The sequence below is a fragment of the Arachis ipaensis genome, chromosome B5 (assembly GCF_059453495.1).
Source record: "Arachis ipaensis isolate K30076 ecotype BB chromosome B5, ASM5945349v1, whole genome shotgun sequence".
Classification (NCBI taxonomy): domain Eukaryota; kingdom Viridiplantae; phylum Streptophyta; class Magnoliopsida; order Fabales; family Fabaceae; genus Arachis; species Arachis ipaensis.
Window position 1 is genome coordinate 30,652,273 of NC_142440.1, and position 6,649 is coordinate 30,658,921.

A 6,649-nucleotide genomic window follows, 5' to 3' on the forward strand; every position below is an offset into this window, starting at 1 on the left:
GACGCCAGCTCACTGTCTATTCCTGGCGCCTGAACGCCAGAAATGTGCCCATGTTGGGCGTTCAACGCTGGACTCTGCCCCATTTGGGCGTTCAACGCCAGATTCTTGCCCATTTCTGGCGTTGAACGCCAGTTTTGGGCATGGTCTGGGCGTTCAGCGCCAGCCTTCCACCCATTTTCTGGCGTTTTAGTGCCAGAATTATTTTTCCCTGGGCTCTTACTGTCCTCAGGTGAATCTTTGGTGGGTTGCTCATTTCTTGAATTTTTGATGCCTTGAGGTGGGGTATTTAATGTTTTCCCACTTCTTAATTGAACTGCTTGGCATTCTTCTGCTATTTGCCTTGATAGCTGCTGCTTTGTTTGCTTAAACTGTTCGTCCATCTGTATATTAGCTATCCTTGTCTCTTGTAGCCTGTCCTTGAATTCAGCTAGCTGCTTTGTTAGAAAATCCAATTGCTGATTGAATTCAGCAGCTTGTTTTACAGTACTGAATTCAGCAGTTACTGTTTTAACCTCTTCATTCATGGAAGGGTTGCTGCTTAGATACAGATGCTGATTCCTGGCAACTGTATCAATGAGCTCTTGAGCCTCTTCAATTGTCTTTCTCATATGGATAGATCCACCAGCTGAGTAATCTAGAGACATCTGAGCTCCTTCTGCAAGCCCATAGTAGAAGATGTCTAACTGAACCCACTCTAAAAACATTTCAGAGGGGCATTTTCGTAGCATCTCTCTGTATCTCTCCCAGGCATCATAAAGAGATTCATTATCTCCTTGTTTAAAGCCTTGGATGTCCAGCCTTAGCTGTGTCATCCTTTTTGGAGGGAAATATTGATTCAGGAATTTTTCTGTCAGCTGTTTCCATGTCCTTATGCTGGCCTTAGGTTGGTTATTCAACCACCTCTTAGCTTGATCTTTTACCGCAAATGGAAACAGTAATAGTCTGTAGACATCCTGATCTATTTCTTTATCATGTACTGTGTCAGCAATCTGTAGAAACTGTGCCAGAAACTCTGTAGGTTCTTCCTGTGGAAGACCGGAATACTGGCAACTTTGCTGCACCATGATAATGAGCTGAGGATTCAACTCAAAGCTACTAACTCCAATGGAAGGTATACAGATACTACTTCCATATGAAGCAGTAGAGGGGTTAGAATATGACTCCAGAGTCCTCCTGGACTGTTCATTTCCACTTATGTCCATGATGGATATATGGATATAACTTGGACTGATTTATCTTTTTATTTATTTTATTTTATAAGAAGTAAATACTTAAATAAAATAAAATAACTAAAAAGAATTTGAATTTTGAGATTAAAAAAAATTTTTTTTTTTTCGTAAAAGAGAATAAAAATTAATTAGTTAAAAAAAAAGAAATTTTTGAAAAAGAGGGAAGATATTTTCGAAAATTAGAGGGAGAGAGTTAGTTAGGTAGTTTTGAAAAAGTTAAGAAACAAACAAAAAGTTAGTTAGTTAGTTGAAACAAATTTTGAAAAGATAAGAAGTTAGGAAGTTAGAAAAGATATTTTGAAAAGATATTTTTGAATTTAGTGAGGAGAGAGAAAAACAATAAAATAGTACAAGATTTAAAATTTTTAGATCTGATGCTCCTTGTTTTTGAAAATTTTGGAGGGAAAACACCAAGGAACACCAAACTTAAAAATTTTAAGATCAAGACACAAGGAAAACTCAAGAACACTTTGAAGACTCACAAGAACATGAAGAAAGAACACCAAACTTAAAATTTTTTAGAAAACCAAACCAAAATTTTCGAAAACCAAAGGGAAATCAACAAGAAAACACCAAACTTAAAGTTTGGCACAAGATTTAATAGAAAAAATATTATTTATGAAAAAGAAGGTTTTGAAAAGAATATAAAAGACTCTACCCCAATTACCAAGAACACAGATTAACGCTCTAGCCAAATGAGTTATGAAAATTTTCGAAAATTTTAAGAAAGATTATTTTTGAAAACACCAAACTTAAAGTTTGGCACAGGATTTAACAGAAAAATTATTTTTGAAAAAGGTTTTAAAAAATATGATAGCCAATTACCATGAACATAAACACCACGTTCTAATTAACTGAGCTATAAATTTAAAGTGTTTTAACAAGGGATAAATAATAAAAGACTCTAAACCAAAAAGAGAAAATTTTTCCTAATCTAAGCAACAAAATAAGCCGTTAGTTGTCCAAACACGAACAATTCCCCGGCAACGGCGCCAAAAACTTGGTGCACGAATTGTGAATCACACTTTTCACAACGCGTACCACTAACCAGCAAGTGCACTGGGTCGTCCAAGTAATACCTTACGTGAGTAAGGGTCGAATCCCACGGAGATTGTTGGTTTGAAGCAACCTATGGTTATCTTGTAAATCTTAGTCAGGAGGTCAATTATGTTTATCAGTTGAATTGTGAATAACCAAGAGAGCATAAATTGAAGGTTACTTGATGTGCAGTAATGGAGAATATGTTGGAGTTTTGGAGATGCTTTGTCTTCTGAATCTCTGCTTTCCTCTGTCTTCTGATTCACGCACGCACGTCCTCCTATGGCAAGCTGTGTGTTGGTGGATCACCGTTGTCAATGGCTACCTTCCATCCTTCCAGTGAAAACTACGCTCACGCGCTCTGTCACAGCACGGCTAATCACCGGTTGGTTCTCGATCCGGGTGGAATAGGATTTACTATCCTTTTGCGTCTGTCACTAACGCCCAGCCTTCAGGAGTTTGAAGCTCGTCACAGTCATTCAATCCTTGAATCCTACTCGGAATACCACAGACAAGGTTTAGACTTTCCGGATTCTCATGAATACCGCCATCAGTTCTGGCTTATACCACGGAGATTCTGATTAAGGAATCTAAGAGATCCTCATTCAATCGTATATAAAACGGAGGTGGTTGTCAGGCACACGTTCATGATTTGAGGAAGGTGATGAGTGTCACAGATCATCACCTCCATCACAGTTAAGCGCGAATAAACATCTTAGATAGGAACAAGCGTGTTTGAATGGAAAACAGAAATACTTGCATTAATTCATCGAGACACAGCAGAGCTCCTCACCCCCAACAATGGGGTTTAGAGACTCATGCCGTTAGAGAATACAAAGTTTAGATCTGAAATGTCATGAGATACAAAATAAGTCTCTAAAAGTTGTTTAAATACTAAACTAGTAGCCTAGGGTTACAAAATATGAGTGGACTATGATGGATGATGCAGAGATCCACTTCTGGGGCCCACTTGGTGTGTGCTGGGGCTGAGATTTAAGTGAGTCACGTGCAGAGGCCATTTGTGGAGTTGAACGCCAGTTTTTATGCCAGTTTGGGCGTTCAACTCCAGTTTTTGATCCTTTTCTGGCGCTGGACGCCAGAATTGGGCAGAGAACTGGCGTTGAACGCCAGTTTACGTCGTCTATCCTTGTGCAAAGTATGGACTATTATATATTGCTGGAAAGCCCTGGATGTCTACTTTCCAACGCAATTGAAAGTATGCCATTTCGAGTTCTGTAGCTCCAGAAATTCCACTTTGAGTGCAGGGAGGTCAGAATCCAACAGCATCAGCAGTCCTTTTTCAGCCTGAATCAGATTTTTGCTCAGCTCCTTCAATTTCAGCCAGAAAAATACCTGAAATTACAGAAAAACACACAACTTATAGTAAAGTCCAGAAATATGAATTTTTCCTAAAAACTAATAGAAAGAGACTAACAACTAACTAAAACATACTAAAAACTATATGAAATTATCCCCAAAAAGCGTATAAAATATCCGCTCATCAGCAATCCAGAAAGGTTCTCGCAAATGTGCTTGAGAACAGTCTTGTATGGAACGCCAACTTGTGTGTCCCATTTTTCCACCATGTATGCTCGTGGTCCTTCATCCTTGAAGCCCAGGGCCGCTCCAATAGTCTCAGCATCAAGGGCTATTTGAACCCTTTTGACATAGGAATGAAGGGTGCCGTCAATGAGCCGCATATTGGCATAAAACTCTCGAACAAGACCAGGGTAGACTGGTTTCTGAATGAGAAGCAAAGGTTTCCAGTTGAGTAGTTCAAACAGAGGAGAGACGTTGATGCCCTTGTTGGTGAGATTTTCAAGGCTAACAAGATAAGTTGTGCACAAATGACGCTTCTCCATAACCTCCTTATGAAACTCAAAAGAGGTGCAAGAGTTAAATCTGCTTGGATCAAAGTGGGAGTGAGTCTTGCCATATTTGTCTCTAAATTCCATGGATTCCAAGTTTGGAGGTTCAGTAGTGTCATTGAGTGCAAACCCCTGATTCTTCTGGGAGCTTTTTCCAGGAGTAGTCCGCTTCGGTGATGAGGGTGGAGGTGATGGAATGGGAGAAGTATAAGATTCTTGCTCTTCTTCCTCTTGGGGGTCCTTGTTCTTCCTGTTTCGTCCTCTTCCGGAACTCTTTTGGGCCACTACCTTTCTTCTCATGGCTTCGGTTTGTTTGGTTGGAGGTGAGGGAGAGGATGAGGAAGTAGAATGTATGTGGATATGAGTGTGCGTTTGGGGTGTTGATGGTTTTTGAGAAAGAAGAATTCGTTCACTCTTTCTTGGCGTGGTTTTCTTTTTCATGGTAATGGGGAATGGAATATGAAAGGGTGGTGGTGATAACCGAATTGAGAGAGGGAGTGAGACAAGGTGGGTGAACGCATTTAATGGAGTTTGGAAAGAGAATATGGAGAGTAATGACCATTAGTGGACGGTTAATGACCATAATGGGTGGTTATTATCCAAAAAAATGATTTCCCTTTTAACTTTTGAAATCCAAAACTGAAAAGTTGTTGCCTTAAATCAAGGGATTGGATGGATATAGGGATTTGATTTGACAATAACCACTTCCAAGGAGATTTGATGACACAAGAGGAAGATTCTTATTTGTAGAAAGATAACTACCATAACTGTTAAGGTGGGGTCAAGGAATTTTGGTGGGGCCCATAAAAATTTTGAATTCTGCGCTGCCTCCCCCTTGACCACAGCTCTTCCATCATGCCATGATTTTTATCTCGTCTAAACCTACGAGCAAAAACTGAACAGAGTCACAAATTCACAGATTTTCAATAAAACTTAAATCAAACATTCCCAAACTTTTTCTCAAGGTACAGAATCTGTCTTCACAGAGAGGTTTTGTAAAAATATCAGCAATTTGATCTTCAGATTTTACAAATTGAATATCAATAGTACCCTTTTGCACATGTTCTCTAATGAAATGATATTTAATTTCAATATGCTTTGTTCTTGAGTGCAAAACAGGATTTTTTGAAATATTTATGGCACTCATATTATTACAAAATAGGGGTATACTATTGATTTTTAATTTGTAATCTTCCAATTGTGTTTTTAACCAAATTAGTTGAGTGCAACATGCAGATGCGGAAATGTACTCTGCTTCAGCTGTGGATAAAGCCACTGTGGCTTGTTTTTTGCTTGACCACATATTGAGTGAGCTTCCAAGGAAGCAACACATGCCGGACGTGCTTCTTCTATCCACTCTATCTCCCGCATAATCTGCATCACAAAACCCTACTGCACAAAATTTATCAGATTTAGGATACCACAAGCCATAATCACAAGTTCCCTTAATGTATCTAATGATGCGTTTAACAGCCGTAAGATGGGATTCTTTTGGGTGAGATTGAAATCTTGAACATACACCCACACTTTGAACAATATCCGGTCTAGAGGAGGTAAGATACATGAGTGAACCTATCATTCCTCTATACCTTGTTTCATCCACATCTTGGCCATCGTCATCTTTTTCAAGTTTTGTATTAGGATGCATTGGAGTGCCCATTGCTTTGAAATTTTCTAGGCCGAACTTTTTAATAAGTTCTTTTGCATATTTTCCTTGGTAAATAAAAGTACCACTAGGAGTTTGTTTAATTTGGAGGCCAAGAAAGAAAGTAAGCTCTCCCATTAAGCTCATTTCAAACTCACTAGTCATGAGTTTTCCAAACTCTTCACACAAGGAAATGTTGGCCGAACCAAATACAATGTCATCAACATAAACTTGAACAAGAAGTATATCATCATTAGATGCTTTAATGAATAAAGTAGTGTCGGTGGTACCCCTTTGAAATTCATTTTCCAACAAGAAGGCACTAAGCCTTTCATACCAAGCTCTTGGAGCTTGTCTAAGCCCATAAAGAGCCTTAGATAATTTAAAAACATGATTTGGAAACTCTTTATGTTCAAAACCGGGGGGTTGTGCCACATACACTTCTCTATCAATAAAGCCATTAAGGAAAGCACACTTAACATCCATTTGAAACATTTTGAAACCTTTATGGGCGGCATAGGCAAGAAGCAACCGAATTGCTTCCATTCTAGCTACCGGAGCAAAAGACTCATCAAAATCTATACCCTCTTCTTGATCGTAACCTTGGGCCACTAATCTAGCCTTGTTACGAACAACTTGTCCATCTTCACCAAGTTTATTTTTAAAGACCCACTTAGTACCCGTTACCTTCATACCATCCGAATAGGGTACCAATGTCCAAACCTCATTCTTGTCAAATTGAGCTAGCTCCTCTTGCATGGCCTTGACCCATGATGGATCTTCAAGAGCTTGTTTGACATTGTTGGGCTCCATTTGTGACAAGAGAGCAAAGTTGCTAGGTTCAGTTTGCCTTTTGGTGGAGGATCTTG